Source organism: Ailuropoda melanoleuca, chromosome 19 (genome assembly GCF_002007445.2).
Source record: "Ailuropoda melanoleuca isolate Jingjing chromosome 19, ASM200744v2, whole genome shotgun sequence".
In the NCBI taxonomy this organism is placed as follows: Eukaryota; Metazoa; Chordata; class Mammalia; order Carnivora; family Ursidae; genus Ailuropoda; species Ailuropoda melanoleuca.
The window spans coordinates 23,906,225-23,928,915 of NC_048236.1; the positions used below are offsets into that span (position 1 = coordinate 23,906,225).

Consider the following 22,691-nt stretch of genomic DNA (forward strand, 5'->3'; position numbering starts at 1 on the left):
TAAAAAAAAAAAAAAAAAAAAAAAAAAAAGAAAATCATAAGGAAGTTAAGATACATTTACAATACCGTTTTGAAAGAAATCCATGAATAAGTGAACCTGTGTAATTCAAACCCATGTTGTTCAAGGGTCAACTGTATTTCATTATCTACACACATAACCTGGATCTTTATTGCCTTTTTGTACATCCAAAGGCCTTTTCTCTGAAAAGATTGCACTTGGTTAAATCAAGTCTGCCTTGTGATAATTAGTTCTAGATACAATGTATTCCCTTCATTTCACTCCAAGACTCTTTGCAGAAGGAGCTGAGCATTAATAACATTTATATCATCTTTCATGACTATCAGTGCACATACATATGCTAGATGCTTAGTATTGTTCAAATTGAATTAATGGATCCTGATAAAGTCAAGGTTATGTACTACTGAGCACCATCCTGTTTTGTGATCATAGGCCAGGCCAAGGGTTTCAAGTTTTTGCATTCTCTGAGCCAGATTCTGGAATGGGTAACAAATATGGAAAATTAACAAAACTTAATCATAGACCTTGGCAAAATAAGTCAAAATCATGTATCCAAAGATAAATCGTATGTGCAGCCTGTAGTCAGCTGTCAGATTTTATTAGGATTTTACTTGAAAAAAACTGCGTATCATTTTTCTAATATACAGAGTAGATCTGCATTATCACTTGATCAATCAACCAGCCAGATCACAAGGTTATGTGTGTGTGTGTGTGTGTGTGTGTGTGTGTGTGTGTGTTTGCTTTTAGTATTATTTTAGCTCTCTGACTCTGTTAGTGCTGTTCATTAATCAAGGGCTAGGAGATATAAAAGAACACTATTATAGCCTAGCTACTGTAACTGTATCTCAGGCATGGACAGAGCAATTCCATTTAATCTTCATAATGCAACATGCAAAATATTATAATTTTCACTTTACAAATGAATAAAATGAGGCTTAAAAGGTTGGAATAACTTGCCCAAGGTGAAACAGCTAGAAAAAGCAAAGCTTGAACACGATTGGGAGCTACCTGACTGCAATACCCATGATAGAGTGTGCTGTCTAAGGTAGGAGTCAGAAACCCAGGGTCTGAATCCTTCTTTACAGAAGTGTTCTGTTTGGTTGTCAGAGTGTTTACATATATTTCCACTTAATTTGGATACCTTTGAGGTTATGGATCCTCCAGGCCCAGGACTCTTTCACTGCTGTCAACCACTGATTCCCACATTTGTGTTACTTGCCTGACACCTTTAATTATTTGAACTCTCCACTTCCATGATGAGGCATCCTCCTTGCCCTTGCTGAATTTATTTTAGTGTAGGGAAGGGAAGGATCAGAATAGAAACCAAGAAAATATATGCAATATTACAATTGTAGAAGATGTTAGGAACTGTTTTAAGTTTCCCTGTAAGTGTAAGAAATGTACAATTTAGCTGTAGTTCACATTTATCAAGCCACATGCTACAAACTACACTGTTTTTCAATCACCATTTGATTTATGCTTGCCAATAACTCTCTGATGTGGGGCTTTTATAATCCCCAATTTACCAATGAGGCACCTGGGATCCAGAGAGTTTGAGTCTTTTCCCAAGGCCACACAGCAGGTAACCAACAGAGACAGGACTCCAAAACTGGCCACTGAACTCCAAATCCGAAGTGCTTAACCACTCTTCGTACTGCTTCTGATTTAACTCATCATGGTGAACAACAGGCCTGTGGAGGACTTCTAGTAAGATTTTTAAACATAACATTTTCTCGAAGCATAATTTACATACAAAAAAGATGCCGTCTATCAAAATTATGCACCACAGTGAATTTTCACAAATGACCATACCCAATTAATCAGGAACGAGATCAAGGAACCGCTGAATTCCCCCACTTACTCCCACTCTCAAGGCTAAGTACTAGTAAGTCGTGCCTGTTTTTCTGATAAATTTACTCATACGATATGCCTTCTTTTATGTTTGATTTCTCTCACTTATTATGTTGGTGAAATTCATCCATATTGTTGTGTGGACTTGCAGATCATTTATTTTCATTGTGGTATAGTTTAATGGAATTTTATGACTACACTTTGTTTTTGTATTAAATTAAGATACTCTTGATTTTTCTCTCCTGACACAGAAAAAAAATGATATTCAACTAGAGATTCCCCTAATACTGTTATTTAAATAGATGCAAGAAAGTATTAAAAGGTGAAAGCAAATCATGCTAAGATAGTACCCATATGTGTTTGTAAATTTATAGCAATTTTGATGGAGAATGGCCATGTTCTATTTTGAAAGACTATAAGTTAACAGTTAATTTTAATGTCTGCTATGCATACTTATTTTGTTTAAGAGGAATTGTTTATTCATGTATTTTTTGAAAGAGCCTTTGTATTCTGAATGAGACATATGTAATAGGATGGAAAATACCCAAAACAAAATTAATTATAAATATTTAAATATTAAAGTAAATCTCACATCCATGTTTTAAAATAAATTCTTTAAAAATAGGAATGGTAAAGATAGAAGAGGAATGAGTGATATGTTTTTGTTTAAATTTTTCAAATTTTGGGGCGCCTGGGTGGCACAGTCGTTAAGCGTCTGCCTTCAGCTCAGGGCGTGATCCCGGTGCTCTGGGATCGAGCCCCACATCAGGCTCCTCCGCTAGGAGCCTGCTTCTTCCTCTCCCACTCCCCCTGCATATGTTCCCTCTCTCGCTGGCTGTCTCTCTCTGTCAAATAAATAAAATCTTTAAAAAATAAAAAATAAAAAAAATAAAATTTTCAAATTTTATAATCTTTTAAATTACTTCACATTTTTATAATTCAAAAGTTTCCTTAAATAGTCCTTAAACTACCCAAATATGAATCTAGAGGAAACAAAAGTTTTATATTTCATCAACAATGAAACTTTTTCTTTCATTAATTTGCTCTGTCCTCTAGATCTGTCTGTGATTGTAGCCCTCCACTCCTCTACAAAGAGGTCTAAGCTTAAACAAAAACAATAGAAACAAATATATCTTCTGGTTGTAGCCTTTTTTTTAAAGTGGCAACTCAGTGAGGCACGGAAAATGCATAGGACACAAGAATTGTCATTTTAAAGTAATGTCTCCACCAATTACCCTGTTTTAATCTCTGGTGCATGTCCATGATCCTACATGAACCTCTCTCCTAGTTCTGATCCACAGCTGTTGCCTTAGTTGCTGGTTTCTAGAGAGCACGCAGGCCAGGCTTGCTCCTACCCTGCTCAAATAAATCAATAAAATCTTTAAAAAAAAAAAAAAAGTCTTACTGAGGAGGCGCCATTTAAACTGTACTTTGAAGAGTGAGGAGAATTTTAGCAGGTGTGAAAGTGTGATATGGTCATTCCAGACTTGGAACAGAATTTAGGGGCATAGGACAGTAGAAAGGCTGATGGGAGAATTTTAGTGTGCTAAAATATTAACGTGAGTGGTTTGAGAGAAATGTGTTCTCAGCGCATAATACAGAGTAGGTGTCCCATAAAAGGCTGTCAAACGAATTGAACGGATGGGTAGGAAAGATTCCTTAAGGAATTCACTAGGTGGCGCTCTTTCTTCTTTGGCAGTATCTTTATAGTGAGTGGTAGAATATTTGGAATTATTGCTGAATTTTGGTGTTTCCTCCAGATATATTCTGTAAATCGATATAACCTAAGGCACGGTAGCCTTTTTGTCTCTGTGGATGGTTTGGGGAATTCTAGAAATGAGGATTTTCAAGTAACATGATAAACACTAACATAATAATTGAGATTCTTCGTGTGTATGTATTATAGTCTGGAATTCCTTTTGCCTTGATAAATTTTTGTCTCTATTCACGAAACTTGCATTTCAATTCTTTTTTTTTTTTAAGATTTTATTTATTTATGTGACAGAGAGAGAGACAGCCAGCGAGAGAGGGAACACAAGCAGGGGGAGTGGGAGAGGAAGAAGCAGGCTCAAAGCGGAGAAGCCTGACGTGGGGCTCGATTCCATAACGCCGGGATCACGCCCTGAGCCGAAGGCAGACGCTTAACCGCCGTGCCACCCAGGCGCCCCTGCATTTCAATTTTTTATTTAAAGCTTTCTATGCCTTGGAAATGATAGTAAAAAAAATTTTTGTGTATCTTGCATTTGTTTGAAACTCATATACTGAATCTGCTAGAATTAAGATTTATATCACCTTCCATTTTGGAAATAGGAATATTAAAATCTAAGTTACTATAATCTCAAAGCCATACAGTAAAAAATTATAATAGAAAAAGATTTTTAAAATACTTGGCTAATAACTTTTAGTCATAACCAACTTGATGTGTCCTGGAAATAGCTGAAATATATAAAATCCATAAATAAAATTATAGATATACTGGGTCACATGCTAATTTTAAAATATACAACTTCTCAAATCAATTCATCAGGCATTATTTTTACCATTGATTTTGACATCTTTGGGGAAAGATTGGCAGGTATTTTAATAGCACATGCAGTGAAGTGACAATTTAAATCCAAGATTCTCTGGAATAATTACACTTCTAATTATCCCTATTAGTACTACAGAGCACATTTTGTTGTTGCTTCTTAATGAAACAAGAAACATTGTCCTTATGTGCCCTTTTCAGGTTCTTCACCTACTTAAATTTTAAATTTTTATTCAAGAAAAATATTTTTTAAATTAGTTATAATAGAAATTCACATTTCAGCAAAATTGTGTTTTTATGGAATTCTGATAAGAAAGTGGCAACAAAGCTTCAGAGGATTCAGAGATGAATTCTCTAATAGTCTCCTTGTTGAGGATTAAAAAAACACTTGGGGCCAGGGGGATAAAGATAAAAAACAAAATAAGCAAGAAAACCGAACTTAAAGAATAAGCCTGTGAGTAGTGTTTCTATGTGTTAGATCCAGGATTATGCATATGATTATGGTAAACTCATTACACATAGTTGAGTATAGTAAGTATTGGTGAAAAGGAGAAGAAACGAACAAAGTATACAAAAGTTTCCCCTATCTCTTTATTGTTTACACCTAGAGCAAATGTTAAAGATTGATTGCTAACTTGTCTGGAAATACCCTTGAGATGGTGTACTGACAACTATTCTGAAAGTAGCTTTTCTTCCTATTTCGGATAATACAGCTGAATTCCTCACTTCTGACTTGCAGCCTCTCCTGCATGTCCCTCCAGATCACTGATAGATGCATGGTAAGCTATGCCCTGGACATCTTCTTTTCTTGAGGCTTGGAATGCTGTCCCTGATTTCCTAGTGAATTCTTCTTCAAGGCTCAGATTGAATACTGACTTCTTTTAAAATGTTCTAAAACTCAGTTCAATCCTCCCCTTTCTGCTCCCATTCCACCAAAGTGGATCACTTGTGATACAGCCAAACGCTAAATCTCACCAACTTCAAGCTTCTTTCCTTCTTCCTGGGTGCACACGAAAATGTTTCCTAGCTTCTTACAATTTAGGGGGACCATTTTGATTTGCTGGCCAATTGCATATGGTTGGAAGGGTAAATGCTACTTCCATTGTTTGCTTCATTAAAAAGTTCTCACCCGCAGTACTTCACTCTCTTATCCTTCTGTCCCTGGAGACCATTTATTGAAGCTGGCAGTGCCACAACATGGGAGAAGCCTGCGTCCATGTGTCACTGGCCTCATTTGAGCCAGAAACCTGACGTTCTCCTCCATACCTTTCATCCAATCAATTTTGAGTACTGTTTATTCTATCTCCTAAATCTCTCTCTGTACATTGATTTTCTCCCATCTGGACAGCTACCACCCTGTCTACACTATCAGCTAGACCTCTACACTGGTGCCCTAGCATTCAAGGTAGTCTTGGTCCATCCTGAGTCAGGATGATGAAATTCCAAAAATGCAAAACTGATCTATTTAAAACTCTTCAGTGATTTCCCTCTGCCCTAAGGGGAAAAGCTCAACACTTTGCTGGATATATCAGGCCTCCTGTGGCTTATGCCTGCATACCTCTCCAGTCTATCCTTCTTCCTGCTCTCAGTGTAGGCCAAGATAATAAAATTTTCTTAGCTATTGCTATGTGCCAACTCTATTTTGCCTCTAGGTCTCCACACATGCCAATTCCTTTGCCTCAGATCCTGGCAAAATCCTTGTCATTCTTCAGAAAAAAGCTTAAAGATCATTTTTTCAGGGATGCCTTGCTTGGTCTCCTAGACCATGTCTCTCGCCAGCATGTTCCTTTTGTTAAGTTTATATCTTTAGTAGCTATACCCTCCACTGTTATATTCCAGAGCTTTGCATGGTACCTGGCACAAAGAGAAAAATAAAGATTAATTAAGTGAATTACTTTACTAATCGGGCAGTCACAGAAACATTATTTTCATGTATCTTTTTTTCCACTATATTTTGAAGTCTTAGAAATCATAGGCCAGGATTTCCATTGCTAGCATAGTGCCTGGTACAGAGTTGGTATCTAAGAGCATTGGATGAATGAATGAATGAATGAATGAACAAGAAGGGTGCCTATGCATGGTCGTTCTACTAAGAGCTAGAATGTGACAGTTAAGTGTGATCAGGGCCATGCTGGTAGAAGCACAGAGAATCTTGATAGCTGTAATCTCTGTGTGGGCATGAGTGCATGCCTTCTGTAGAGGTTTAAGCATCACATATATAAAACAGGAACATAAACCACATATGTGTGAGTATTCATGGGCTAGGTTTATTTCTGCTCCTTTGAAAAAAGATATTGATGGAGAAACCAGGAGTGGAGAGAAAGCCTGAACTGGCTGGGTAAGAGTAAGAGCTTTTAGTGGAGAGCCGAGAATGAGGTGTGGGGAGAGAAGTTTAGAATAGATATGAGATAAAAGGCAAGTGCAGAAAGAATATGAGTGGAAGAGGGAATTTTAAGAAGGTGTGGATTACAAATTCATGTTCATTGAGGAACACAAATAACAGTTTTAAGAAATATTTAATTATTCTTGTTGTTGGACCATTTCTTTAAACATAATTCCATACTGACATGAGGCCACATAGAACCAAGAGATTTATTTAGGAAAGAAAAAAAGTGGTTTTTATTGATACTCTCACATAACTATCTCATTTGATCTACAATGAAATCTCATGAGTAGTTGGGATAAATATTATTATAACCATTTTACACATAAACTGAGACTTTGAGTAGTTAGTTAGAGGCCTAACCAAATTCACAGCTAGTAGGTGAAAAGATGGGATATCAGCCAGGTCCTCCAACATTAGGCCCACACAACACATGCTCCCTAAAGTCCTTCCACCCAACCGCTGAAAAAAAGCAGACAGAATATTTTATTTATTATTTCATAATTAAGCTTTTAGGAACAAAAAAATGGATAACACCAAAGATATCATTAAGAAAATAATCTTACAAAGTTTTTACAGAACTATAATAGATAAATAAATCTTGTCTTTATATACTTTCAAATTTATGTGCCTATTTGCCAACAGAGGAACCTGTATTTATTTAAGTATGTTTCCTACAATAGGCTACACCATTAACTGACTGTTTTATTCATTCATTCATTCATTCATTCATTCATTCATTCATTCATCAGACATTTATAAGCACCTATTGATTCTAGCCAGGAGCCCGAATGGTAAATAAGGCACAGTCCCTGTTCCCAAGGAGTTCACTCATAGTGGGCAAGAAGATGCATTGATAGAAAATGAAAACACAATGAAATTAAATGCACTGATAGAAAATAGACACAGTATTATGGGAACACCAAAATAATAAATAAAATAATTTAGTCAGGAGGTAGGATTAAGAAAGGCTTTCTAGAACTTGACTTGAGCTAAGTGTTATAGTTTGAGGAAGCATTTCAGAGAGTTGAAGCCAAGATAACTATGGACTGTAAATGGAGAGGCAGGACACTGTGTGTGTGTGTGTGTGTGTGTGTGTGTGTGTGTGTGTTTGGCTGTAATCAAGTACATGTCTTGCTGAAGCATAATTACTTGGTAAGGAGTGGAAACAAATATGACCAAAAATGAAGGGTCAAAGTGTTCAGATTGTGTGGTACAGGTACACAATGAGGAACTCATTCAAGAGAATGCCAAGATTCTATCTGCACTCCAATAGGTGACCCTGGATAATGGGTAAAAGATAGATTGAAGAGCAGAAGACCAGAGGTATTTTATTTCATTATCTTTAGCCCAATTTATGCTAGGAAGCAAAGACCAATCAAATTCATATATTCATGAAAGAAGCAATGGCAGAAAAATGAATAACAATAGCAAACTACAAGAACAGAACATAATTCGATTTTCTTACGTTATAAAACTATTAAGTTTTGTTTACATAAATAGTGTCTGAGAATTTTAAGACTTTAGATTCTTGAGACACATTTCAAGTTCCCAGGGTAAGAGTGAGGAAGCTATCAAATGATGAAAAAAATCATTATAAAATCTCTATAAAAAGAAATTAACTGCCCAATACAGAAAAAGGATTAAAAAAATATGTTTCTGAAAATAAACAGCAAAGAATTCACCAGAAAGATGCTGAGAGCCCATGGTATGAGGCAGCGAGTGATCTAGGTTGACAGATGGGGCCCACTAGGCTGACATAGCATCTGCCTAGTTGGACCACATGATCAAAGGCCCTTATTTGACCAGATTTCTGTTCATGAGAGAGAGCCCTGGTATCCCCAAACAATAGAGGATTAAGAATCCTCTCAATGCTTTAAAACCAGAGGAATGAAGCAATTAATATTATGGGCAAAGATCTATTTTTCTTATATTTGTCATACATAAAATGATGAATATAGATATACCTTGGACTTAAAATCATACAAGGAAATTGTAATACTGTATTTGGATGGCAAATTGTTTTCTATTGATCAGTGTTTCCAGGACTCAGAGAAGTAAGGGAGAGGAATCAATCTCAAGCTTTAAGACTAAATTTCTGCAGATGGTTTTAAGCATCTTTCTGAATAATAGTTACTCTATTATAAAAAGTGATATTCTTAAAAATTGTCCAAAAGAAGAAAAATTGGTGAACTATTTCTCCAACTTGCACCCCAAGGATAATTTTAGCTCTGCATGGCCTGTCAAGCTCCCATAAATGCTAGAATCTAGCATTTCCAGGGAGTTCTTCCTTAGCTTGTTCTATGGATAGAGTCAGAGGCTTCCTACAATACTTTTCTTTGAAGATGCTGCTGAAAGGAAAAAGCAGGTAAAAGACTTTTAAGGAGAAAGACATAGTCATTCAAAATCGATGCTTTAAAAATTCTGCTATATCCAGCCATTCTGACTTTTAACTGTTCTTAAACTTTGTAAGAATCCAAATCATTTGAAGAGCTTTATGAATAAATATCCCTGGGCTCCACCCCAAAACCAAAGAGTCAGATATTAAGGGGTGTCTCAAAATTCATTTCTGCTTTGTGAAGCGTACAGTGAGCAAACTTCTTTTCTATGGGTGAATTACGGTATGGTGCAATAAAGTGAGTTTTTAAAACTGGTGACTGCTTTCTCCTGCTTTCTCCCCACTAACACACACCTACTTCTTCAAGAAGTTTTGTTGATGTAATCCAGGGAAAGGAGAGATCAGTATGAGGTGGTATAATCAAAGGTTTTATTAATTATGGCAGTTCTAGTTAGTTTAATTCAAGAATTGAGTTTTCCAAAGAGAAAAAAATAGTCATGGTGATATTTGGATCTTTGCAGTGATTATGATCAGAGACCTGCTCTTTGTAGAAATCTAGATCTGAACTGGGAGGAGTGGTCTTAAATCTGTAGCTCTGGATTGGAACTACAATAAAGCCAAAGAAAAACTTAAGAGATTTTTGTAGTAAATACAATTTGAAATTATTGGCACAGACATTTGGGAGTTAGGAGAGAGAAATGCCCAAGATTATTAAGGGTTTTTTTTGTTTGTTTGTTTGTTTTTTTAAGGTTACCACTGCCCTCTGTGGTGGAGAGACTCTTCAGGAGCTCCTGAATACAGCTAACTTTTGTGACCCCGGAAATTTACTGTTTTTCTAATGAGAGTTAAGTTTCCCTATTTAGAAAAGCTCAAGGATTGTCTTACAGTTTCTTTATTCTTTTGGATTTCTGATTCCACATTACGTGAAAATTGATTCATATATTAGTTTCTTTCAAGATTTTTTTCTTTATTTCTACTTAGCACAGAAAATGAGATGAGTTGAAGATTGTTATTGATTACATTGTTTTTCTTTGTTAGGATTGATGTCTTTGGTATTTTAGAGCTCCTCCCCCAAATAATGAGTAAATACAAGTCAAAAGTAAAACTTTCAAGAATTCACAGAATTGGCAATTCTGGACTGCCTTTACTTACTTTTAAGAGATGTATATATTTGAACACAAAACCGAATTTTATACGAAATTTTGTTCTTCTCAGTGTATGTTCTTTAACCAACATTATATTTGCATGATATTGGTAAGGTAGAGGAAATTGATTAACTGCTTAAAAAAAGGGAAATGATATACTTTCTAGAACACTCTATCATGGCCTGTGGGTTGTAGAACATCAAGCTTGCTTTTACAATGGAAACTTCATTTCCTGTATCAAAAAAAAAAAAAAATTAGACCACAGTACAATGACTCCAGGGAAAGGCTTATAAAACACAGAAGTGTCTTCCTAAGTGGCTTTTAGTGATCTTATGAGAAAATATATTATAAAGTAAGAAATAAAAACTTTTTATAATCACAAATGCATTTTTTAAATTTTCATATGTTTTACTAATAATTTATTCCAGTTGTATGCAGGTCAGTAATCATGTATTTGTACTTCTTCATATACTTACACAGAGTTGGGTTGGATGAACAAATAGATAACATCCATCTAAATTAAATATGTGGTACCTCTCATAATCTCACTGAATGATTTCCACTTTCCTCATTCCTTAAATAAAGAATGAGATCATTTTACCTTATTATATTTTGGAGTACTTTGGTTCACCCAGTTGCCTTCCCTGGTATCCATTTGTCATTCATTTGACTCACCTGATCATATAATCAGTGACTGTCATGCACATATCTCCTTGGGGATTAAAATTTGCAGTAGTTCAAGCCTCCTGATAATTCAGGACAACAGCATTAACAGCATGGAGGCAAGATATTATGGAAAAATGTGAAGAGCCAGAGACAGAGAGCAAATATCTATGTTGAAAGAATAGATGAGTTTATGGGACTTAGTCGAAGAGACAACAATTGAAGGAGTAAGAAGATGCATGGGATGACCAGTGCTAAAGAAGGTGAAAGCTTGGAGTCTTTATCCTCAAGAAGCCCTTAACCATATTTGATAAAACAATATCAACCTGTCCCCAGCAACACCCTCACCTTTGGCACTTGGTATTCTTTATTGTACCCAGGAATTGCCTGCAGGCACATCCCTTTTCTGGAACAAGTAGTTATGTAAAGGGCTCCTCAGGTTAAATGGTCATCAGACTTGTCTTACCAAATTCCATCCTCCTTTGGCTTTCACATTTCCCAACCAGCTTTCAAAATGAGAGTACTGTCAGGCTAGGCTCTATGAAGTGAGGTACACATTCCTCCTCAGTTTTCAAGGTTTCAGGGGAAAATTTAGCACAGCATCAATTTTGCTTTAGTAGAGGGAAGTTAAGCATTAATTAAATTACAGATTTATTAATTTATAGAATAAATGTTCTTGCATAATACTGTATAATAAAAAATACATATGGGATATGTGATAAAATGCATAAATTTTAAGAAAAAGCAGAACACTTTAAAACATTTTAGAAAAAATTGAAATTGAGAATTTAAAAGACTAAAACTAAGTAAAGAAAGAGTTGGAAGAAGAATAACACACTATAAAATAAAATGCACTATAAAGTAAAACTTAAATAAGAAGACAATAAAGCCAAAAATAATATTTAAAAATATATAAAAAGCAAGAAAATGGTGTTCGTCCTTATCAGAACCTATTTGTTTTGCTATTATTTAACTTTTCTTTTTTCACTGATAATATATCTATTTTGTTAAAGGCAATTTTATATCTTCATTTTCTCTGTGTATGATACGTTTGTTTTCAGATTACATTTTACCCATTTTTCTCGATATCTAATTAAAGAATTGTACTTTCATCTCTTCCTTCTTTTTGTCACTTAATTTTGTATTTTCACATTATCTTGTTTATTTCCATTTTTGAAATGTTGCTGCTGTATACAGGAACAAATGGCTTGGTTTCTAGCTGTGCTGCTAAATTCACTTAATAATTATAATAGATTATAATATAATAATTATAATAGTCAAAATTCTTTTGAATTTTCTGTGTCTGTAAAATTGTCCCTTAAATAATAAAGGGTTTTTCTTGGGGTTTACATTTTTTTCCAAACCTTAGTGGACTGACCGGGACCTCAGATATAATTTTGGAAAAAATGGCAAGCACAAGCATACTCTTCATGATGGCAATTCTTTGACATTGTCTTTGAAATTTGTTCTATGGATCAAACGTACAGGCAGGTTGGGAGTCAATATACTATGCATGTTAGAGAAAAGTGCAAATATTGAGAGCAGCGTTCTGAATATCTGAAGACAAATTTCCTAATTTTGTAGTTCAAGTTTTCTGTGGCTTTACATTTTTATATCTGCTCGTTTTATCAGTTACCAAGAGAGACGTATTGAATCTTCCAACTATAATTTTGTCTATTTTTTCTCTTTTAGAATTCAGTCATTTCTCCTCTATTTATATTGAGGCTAGATTATAATATGCATACAAATTTATAATTATCATATCTTCCTTATAGATTGAATATTTTACCACCATGAGATATATTTCTTTATATTTACTAAAGATTCTTGCCTTAAAGCTTACTTTGTCTGAAATTAATATAGATATGCCAGTTTTCTTTTGCTTAGGGTTTGCATTTTTTCTTTCAAAATTTGATTACTATTTTGCTCATTAAAAAATTTAGGTTGGCACACTTTGTATTTTATTTAGAATATTTAGCTCCTTAATTTAAATGTAATCACAGTTATATTTGAGTTCATATTTACTATCTTACTACTTGTTTTCCACCACCAGTTCTATTTCTTTTCTTTTCTTTTTCTTCCTGTTCTCATTCTTCTCTTTCTCCTCCATCTTCTTATTCTTCTTTGAGTCAAATATTTTGTATTATTCATTTTTTCTACTTTATTACCTTGTTAGTTATACATTCTTATATTTTCTTTTAATAGTTACGTAGAGACTATGAAATTATCAGAGTATAATAAAAATTGGTATTTTATAGCTTTCTACACAATGCAAAAATCTTAGATCATTTTAACTCTCTTAATTCTCTTCCACCCTTTGGGCTGTTTGTAATGCATTTTCATTGTAAATATAATTTAAATCACACAGATCTTAATAACATTGCTATATAGACAATACATTGATTTAGATTTACTTACATATTTAACATTTCCATTGCTTTTAGCTCCCTTCTACATTGAACCAAGCTTTCACTTGGGTACATTTTTCTTTTGCATAAAGAGCTTGCTTTCATCTTTATTTTAGAGGATTTCTATTGCAGAAGAGTTTTCTTAGATATTTTTCAGTTTTGTTTTTATTTTTTGAGAACTTTTTTTTGCAGCATGTAGAATTTAAAAAATCAGTTATTTTCTTTAATCCCTTTGAAGATATAATTCTATTTTCTTCTGGCTGATATCATGTCTGTTGAGAAGCTAGCTTTCAGTATTATTGTTGCTCATTTGAAGATAATATGCCATTTCTCTTTGGCTACTTTAAAGATTTTTTTTGTCTTTGATTTTCAGAAGTTTAATTATAGTGCACATATTGTGACTGATCTATCTACCCATCCATCCTACCCATCCATCTTGGAATGTGTAGAGATTCTTGAATCTGCAGTTTGATATGTTTCATCATTTTTATTTTTTTCTCATTTTGAAAATTTTTTGATCACTGTATCTTTATATATTGCTTCCACCATTATTCTCTGTCTACTCTCCTTCTGGGACTTCAGTTGTTCACCCACTAAAACTATGTGTCTCTCATGTTTTTCATGCTGTTTTTTATATGTTCCATATTTTTTACTTTGCTTTAATCTGGATGCTTTCTATTGACCTATCTAATGATTTGTTATTCCTCTCTTCTGCTGTATGTAATCTGTCATTAAATCTATTTGTTTCTAAAAAATCAGCTATTGCATCTGATTAATTTTTAAAATTTTTTTTATAGATTTGATTCAATTTTGTAATAGATGCCAATGTTAGGGTAAATTCTCCATCTTTTCATCTATTTTTCTGAGCATTTTAATTACACTTACTTTAAGTCCTTCTCTGATAACTTCAATATCTTGATCACCTGTGCATCTAATATTATTGCCTTTCTTTTATCTTGGCTTTTATCATTTTGTCTTGTCTCTTGGCATTCCTAAAAGCATTTGATTGAAGGTTGAATAATATGGATGAAAAATATGAGGGCTTTGACTGCTATTTAATTCTTCCAGAGAGGATTTACTTTACTATCTCATAGGCAGTTAGAATGCAGGAACCTGAACTGGAATTGATGTAGTTTTGTGAGATGGACTCGAATTTCTTCTTACTCCTTTGATACTTTCCTGAGTCCCACCTGGAAATTTTGGCTGTTTATTAGGAGAAGACTCCTCTTCCTTGGTGGGCTCTAAACTCCCAATTTTTGTCTCTCTAGTTTTATGATTTTTGCAAGAGCTCTGCTCATCTTTCCAGACTTCTAGGCACGACTCCCTTCATGCGTTTTGTTTCTCTGTGGAATAATTTCGCCTTCAAGTCCTGCTTGCCTTGATAGCCCGGAACTCCAAGTTTTGCCTCCCCAGCCTGGGAAACTGCCAACAGCTCGCCTTAGGCTCCTATGTTGGAAGTCTCTTTCTACTTTCCTGTTTGCAGTTTAAAAAAATCAGCAAATGTCTCAAGTGGAAAAGTGCTACAGAACGTGTTTACCTCAATATGTTTCTCTCCTCTCCGGAACTCTAGTTTGTCAGGTTCTATCTCCTTTGGTATCTCACTGATGCCTTCCAATAGATGTTTTTGTGTTTTTGTCTAACTTTTCTAATTGTTCTGGGTGGGAGTTTATTTTTTACTTTTTTAAGATTTTATTTATTTGAGAGAGAGAGAGAGAGACCACAAATGGGGCGGGGGTGGAGAAAGAGGAAGAGGAAGAAGCCGACTCCCCTCTGAGCATGGAGCCCAATGTGGGGCTCGATCCCAGGACCCTGGGATCATGACCTGAGCCGAAGTCAGACACTTAACTGACTGAGCCACCCTGGCACTCCCATTTGGTTTTTCTTTGTATCTTCTATTTCTTGGCTGAAAGTTTCTATTTCTTTTTCATTTTTTTTCCAAGAGTGATCATAATTATTCATTTAAACTTTTTTTTTAACGATAACTGCTTTAAAGTTCTGGTCAAATAATTCCAATATCTATGCCATCTTGGCATTTTGTCTGTTGTATGTGTCCTCTCATTCAACTTGAGATTTTCCTGGTCCTTGTAAGATGTTATCTTTTATTATATTTAGATTATGTTGGTCAGTCATACCAGGCTAGACCCTGCATGTGCAAGCACACAATCTCTGCAGACACCCACCCTCCACGAGGGGGAGCCATGTCATTACTGCTGGGTTATGGTGGTACTCTGATCTCTGCTCACATAGCCCTGATGTCAGCTGCCACAAATGACAGACTAAGGAAGGCACAGTTTTTTCTGGGGTGTGTCTGGTGTTGTCCAAAAGGTTATGCCCTACATGGTCACTCCCTCCCAGGTCCTTTGGCTGAAGAGGCCAGACTTTTTATTTTGTTGTCTTTGTTTGCTCATGGCTTTTGCCTGTACTTGCTGTTCTTTCCAGCCTGTGAAATTCCCCAGTGCCCAGGATGGGATACAGAAGAGGCAGAAAAAAACCCCAAAATTTGCCAGGTCATTCCTTGAATCCCAAGGTCCTTACAAACGCTCCTTTCTTTTTTCACTTTTTAGAATCTTCTGATATTTATTTCATGTATTTCGTCCAGGGCTTTTAGTTGTAAGAGGCAGAGAAGAATGTGGTGGAATGCCTACTCCATCTTATCTAGAACTGGAAATCCTCATTATATTTTAATATTTATCTTCCATTTAAACATTAGTTTGCAGCTTTTTAGTTTTCTTGCTTCATGCAGTATGAAATTCTTACAGCAATCATGCAGATAGGAGCAGAAGGAGCAATCAGGACAAGGTGCTGTACAAATGAGTTAGATCCTAGCATCTCCGCTCATGCCCAGAGAATTGCACTCTGGTGACCAGAGTTCTTTTGTTTCTTTTATAAAATGAAGTTCACTGTCCTTATTTTTCTGAATACAAAATAAATCTTTGTTCACTAGAGTAAATTTTTAAAATTCCTATTGTTTTATTTAAGGCTTTAAAATTGCTCTAGATCCCAACTTGCAGGCATAAAAAATACTTCTTGTTTTGGTATATTTCATTACATTATTTTTTAAATTATTGAATAATTTTCTTTTCATTGTAATATGTAATGTCTTGATAGCTTTCTCATTCAAAATAGACAACCACAACAAATTTCTAGACTTCACATTATTCTTTAGCTACCACCTATCGCTTACTTCACCTGCCAGACAATTTGTCAAAACACTTCAAGCTCCCCTTCATCACATGACACTGGGCGAGCTGTGTCTGCCTGGTGCTCTCCATACAACCCTGACTCTGACCTCCATGAGGTCACTGACGACCTCCATGTTTCTAGAGGCAGGGGGCACTTTCTGGACTTTACCTTGCTTCACCTCTGACCAGCAATTGATTACTGTTTGACATTTCCTCCTCCTCTTCCTTTTTATTTGAAACAAAAACAACATCTCTATTTTTTCCCAGGTGACTTTTTTAGTCTTTCTTTTTCTCTTTTTACTATATCAGAAATACAAAATCATAGATAACCTTCAAATCATACTTAAGGAAAACTGAAATTTGTTTTCCTTACCAGTTCTCAGTGTCCTTCTCGAGAGGAGGGCATGGTTGGATTACTGCTTATAATTTCACCAAATAAAAGCTTTATATTTGACATAATATTTTCATACACTTTAAAGTGAATTTGTAATTCATAGTAATTCTTTTATTGTCCTTTAACAATCCCCCTTCAGACAATGCTAGCCCATGTCTTAAGAGAGTAATGGGAAAAAGAGAATTAAAAAATCATTCCCCAGTTTTCTGAGTTTCAAATAGACAATTAAAACTTATGTTAGATAGGGCTTCTGGGTGACTCAGTCAGTTAAGCATCTGCCTTTGGCTGAGGTCATGATCCCAGGGTGCTGGGATCAAGCTCCGCATTGCATCGGGCTCCCTACTCAACAGGGAGCCTGCTTCTCCCTCTCCCTCTGCCCCTTCCCCCTGCTCATGCTCTCTCTGGAGCATGCTCTCTCTCTCTCTCAAATGAATAAATAAAAAGTCTTAAAAAAAACTCACATTAGAGAAATAGTTTTGAGAAGAAAAGATTTTGAGTTTTGAATTCATGCTTTTTGAGTTACTTACTTTTTCAGTGTTTTTTGTTTCACCCAAATGATGTCCCATCTATGTAATTGTGCAGTTCAGAAACCCAGAAGTCACCTGAGTACCTCATCGCCACATTCTACTCACTAGTGTCCTATCAATCATATTTCCTAAACATTGCTAGGTTATTCTAGTTTTTTTGTCCTCACTCTCAGCTTAGGTCTGACTGGCTTCTCAGTTCACGCCCTTCTGGTATGGTCAGGACCCATTCACACTCACGGAATCCACTTTCTGTGCTTTCTTCAAACTTTTATTCTTACATAATTTATCTTTTCTAATTTTTTTAATTATATATTCTGATGATTTTTTTATTTTTCAATTTCCCAAATTCTCTTATTGCTTCGTTACTTTCTAGAATGATTTCCTGTAATTTGCAACTGTGAAATCAAATCGTTCTTAAATAATAATAATTGTGTTTCCTACTTTACAATATTGATTCTGCTTGCTTTCCCCCCTCTTGTTAAATTGCATTGGTTAATACTCCTCACAGTACTCTGTCATAGTGGAGGGAGCAGGCATTTATTCTGATTTTCTAGTGTTGTGTGTCATCAGTCATCATTCTGACTTTTGATTTTATCTCTCTTCCAAAAGTCACCCCAATTCCTAATAGCTTTTTTATTCCATGCTAGTTTCACTTCATATGAATCACAAGTAAGGGGGAAAATTTCACCTTAATTGAGTGGATCTCTTTAATTCACGTAACAAAAGGATAAAATTTAAATATTAAGTACTTTTACTTAAAGTTCTATAAAACTCCTTTAATAGTTGAATATATTCAATATGGATAATGACAATAATCAACAGTTGATTGCTGTTTATTCAAAATGCTTTCTTTATATTAAAATCTCTCTATAATAAGCACTTTCATACATCAAAGCCTTTGTGTGCATTTTAAATGATTTCTTCTTAGGGTATATTCTTAGAAATTATGTTCTGTATCAAATATATGACATTTTTAAAAAAGCTATTGATAAATATGGCTAAATTGATAAATATGGCCAATTGCTTCCTGGAAATTTTCTAACTAATAATCCCATTAAAAGGGGCTCAATTTTCAGGCTTTTCCTGCAATATAAGACGTAAACAGTCATAGGCTGGTAAGTCAAGCTGGCTGCCCATACTCAGTGACAGTTTTGCATCTCCTCCCCTACCCCCCTTCACCATTCATAATGGTGCGGACAGGTCAGGCATGCTGGGGATACTGGGCTTGACTTAGAAAAGCACACAGAAGAGCTAGCTGACTCCCGATACAGTAATAACAATATCGGTGTTACTATTCCTATTGCTATTTGCTTTTGGCACAAATGACAGCCAGTTCTGGAAAAGCTGAACCTGTTTTCCACTGCCAACATGTTCTACTAATGATCCCTGCAAAAATGCCAGCTGTAGCTACAGAGGGGAAGATTTTTCCGATTTTCTTGCCTTTAGGGACAGAAAGGAAAAAAAAAAAAAAGCACTAAATGAATGTGAATTGGAAGCCAGTTACTTAGACATTCTTCCTTCTCTGGTTTTATACCTTCACACAAATCTCCTGTGCTGTACTGCTCAAGATAAAATTTCCCTATTTGCTCTCTAACCAGGTTTTTCTGCTTAAACTGTGGATTACATCCTCATTACATTCAGAAATGGCGTGGGCTGTATCATTATATTCATATGAAAATAGGAGAGAAATGCCAGCTTCCCTTCTCCTAACCACTCTGCTTGGTTGCATCCGTTGATGTTTCTGAAAGGTTTGCTGGGAGAATCAGTGCTTCAGACAGTCTCCATTTCATGTTCTCTGTTCTCTGGAAGTGGCTCTGATTGGGACCACACTTAGGGAGCACAAATGCTGTTTGGAATTAATATCCTCACCCAGGATTAGCCAGTGACAAGGCAACTACCTTTCTCTTGGAGCATTCTGTGAATGGAAGTGAGGAGGTTAATTGCACTCCACAATCCCCAAGGCCACCTGGCCATGGTGTTCACATTTATTTCCGCCGTGGCCCTGTCAGGTTGATTACATAGTTAAGAACAAGACTCTTTTGCATAGGTTTCTAGAGCAGTTCAGCTGCTGAGCTGCCTGGAAGCATTAATAACCTGGAATCAGAGTGACAGGAGAGTTCCGGGCCCCAGTCCTCTACTGGGAGCTCCCGCCAATGTCTGTCTTTGAAGGAGCAACTAGAAAATGTGAAATTTGCTCATGTCATTTCTTCTTTAATAATAAATATGTGTAGTGCTCAGTGAGGGCTTACTCTTTTCTAGAGGCCATACATAAATGATCTTCAAGTCTCACAGCCTTGCTTGAGAGTTATTTTGGTTTTTATTTTTGAGGCGAGGAAGGTGCCGCTCAGAGACTTCAGGAGTTCCACGGGGCCACCGCATGAAAACTGACAGAACCAAGATCTGCTTCAGGGCTGCCTCACACCGTAAGGTGGGTTCTTCCTCCCAAGAAGCACTTTCTCACAATCTTCATTAGCCGCTTCGTGAGAGCAGCAAGTGCACCCTGCCCAGGATGAGTAAGCAACATATAGAGGGAAACACAGCGAGCCAGGGTTTGGGCCATGGAGAAAGGCAGCTGAATATGTTAGCCCTGGGAAAGAGACATGGTATTTAAATTTAACTGGAGATTTTAACGTGAGAGAAGTTCATTATACCTAAAGCCTATTATTAGTACTTCACAGCAAAGATCGAAACTGCTCCGCGTCCTCGTTGGCTCAGCAGCTTTAACACCTCTCTCATTCTGTTCCACGCTGGGAACGATTTAGGGCCCTCCTCAGATTGTGCCATTCAGATCATGTCATCCCTCCACTTACAAACCTTTAACAATTTTTATCAATCAAGCATCAATTCCGAATTCCTTAAAGTGGCAAATTGAATTCTTACCTTTCACCGCTCCCCTCTATTTCGCCATCCCATCTTTTTCTCTCTGTATGAATTATTTGGAGTTCCTTGAGCAAACCTTCCTTGCCTGTGTCTCTAAGACACTGTATAAGCTGTTGCTCCCGATAGGAACCTCCCCCCTCCCTCACTGAATTCATCCTGCACTTCCACTTCTGTTTTCCATAATACAGTAACTTAAGAGTCACCTACTCACAGAAGCCCTCCCTGACTGATCATCCTGACTGAGCAGCACACAACATGCTGAGCTGTGATTTGGTTTACTTGAATTCTCTTGGTCTAGACTATGGAGTCCTTGGGAATGTGTACTGCCCAAGAGCACATATTAGGCTCTTAATAAACACTGAAGAATCAGGCAAGGGTTGAGTGATCTAATAGCTAGATTCTTATTTTCCTTGGTTCAAAGAGGTAAAAATCTTCTGGATTACCACTTTTTCTAAAATGAATAATTAGTTTTGAATCAGTTCATATTTTTGAATCAGTTCGACTTCAAGTATTTACTGAGCTTTTACTTCAAGGTCTTCTTAGAGTCCTATTTCTCCAGGGCAAATAAAAATTGTGTTGGTTATCTAAAAAATGGGGCTTTAATAGACAAGGTTACAAGCTAAAGTTTTTGAAACAAGAATTTGCTTCAAATAATGTGAAACATGTACTCTATGCCAAATTGATCATATTGAGCAGTTTATAACATAAACTAAAGCCCTGATTCAGTTTGTAAACTGATATTTGCTGTGATACCAGGTGCAGGGAGTGAATGCTAATGTCCTCTGGAGGAGTTAAACAATGAAAGTCAAATATCTGCTTAAAATATATCTTCATATGAAACAAACCTTTGAAACAATATGGTTTAGTTGGCTTCAGATATGTTCTTTAAAAATTTTTTTTTCTCCTATATGAAATTAGAGAAAATAGGGTTGGTTTAATGAAAAAAATCAATTGAGCCTGAAATTAACATGTATATAATTCAAAATGCTTTACCACGGACAATACTCTTATGTCCTGTCATAGATTTAGCTTAAATGATTTAAAAAACATCAGTGCCACTATTGGGGCGGGTGGCTCAGTCAGTTAAGCCTCTGCCTACGGCTCAGGTCATGATACCAGGGTCCTGGGATTGAATCCCGTGTCAGGCTCCCTGATCAGTTGGGAGCCTGTTTCTCCTTCTCCATCTCCCTTTCCACCCTGCTCGTGCTCTGTCTGGCTCTCTCTCAAATAAATAAAGTCTTTAAATGAAATAAAAAATAAATAAAAACATAGGTGCCACTGTATTATTTTATACATAAATGTCAAATAGAAGTGGCTGAACCGCAGGATTGGACTCCAAGGAGCAAGTCTGGATTTTCAGTGCATAGTCTACCACAGACTTAGTGGTACACAAATGAAATGTGGTATATACTCCTCAAGTAAGATAATGGCTAGAATACGGTGTTTCTTACACATTCATGGAGAATCTACTCACTCTTCTAATTCACAATGTCCTTTTCTTTAGGAGAGTACTTTGACTCCTTAATGCAGGAAGGAATGAAGAGTTTTATACATACGTTTTTCATTTTCAGAATAAATTTTCAAATGTTAACAAACTAAAATAAATATATATGGATTGTTTGTACTAGTATTCCACATTTATGAGTTAAAAAAAAACAAACAAATCTTGAGAAAGAACAAAGTTGGAAGTAACACAATTCCAGATTTCAAGCTATACTACAAAGCTGTTATAATCAAAACAGTATAGTACTGGCACAAAAATAGACACATAGATCAGTGGAAAAGAATAGAGAGTCCAGAAATAAACCCATGCTTGTTTGGTCAATTAATCTTCGACAGAGACAAGAATATCAATGGGGAAAAGACAGTCTCTGCAACAAATGGTGGTGAAAAAGGGGGAGAGCTGCGTGCAAAAGAATGAGACTGGACAACTTTCTTTCACCATACACAAAAACAAATTCAAAATAGATTAAGAACCTAAATGTGAGACCTGAAACCACAAAACTCCTAGAAGAAGACAAGCAGTAATCTCTTCAACATTGGCTTAGAGATATTTTTCTAGATATATCTCCTCAGGCAATGGAAACAAAAGTAAAAATAAACTATTGGGACTGTATCAAAATGAAAAGCTTTTGCACAGTAAAGGAAACCATCAACAAAACAATAAGGCAACCTACGGAGTGGGAGAAGATATTTGCAAATGATATATGTGATTACGGGTTCGTATCCAAAATATATAAAGAACTTATACCAAAAAACCCCACAAATAATCTGATTAAAAAATGGGCAGAGGACCCAAATAGACATTTTCCCAAAGAAGACAGACAGATGGCCAACAGACACATGGAAAGATGTTCCACATCACTAATCATCAG

General features: G+C 35.9%; 1 protein-coding gene across 1 annotated transcript in view; it reads left to right on the plus strand.

The window, feature by feature from the left end:
• The window catches only part of RIMS1 (regulating synaptic membrane exocytosis 1), a 721,356-nt gene that overhangs the window by 38,028 nt on the left and 660,637 nt on the right, over positions 1 to 22,691 (plus strand). The window contains exon 2 of the mRNA XM_034647841.1: positions 19,765 to 19,864. The gene's annotated coding sequence lies outside the window, so the exon portion shown is untranslated. The remainder of the gene's footprint in view (positions 1 to 19,764; positions 19,865 to 22,691) is intronic.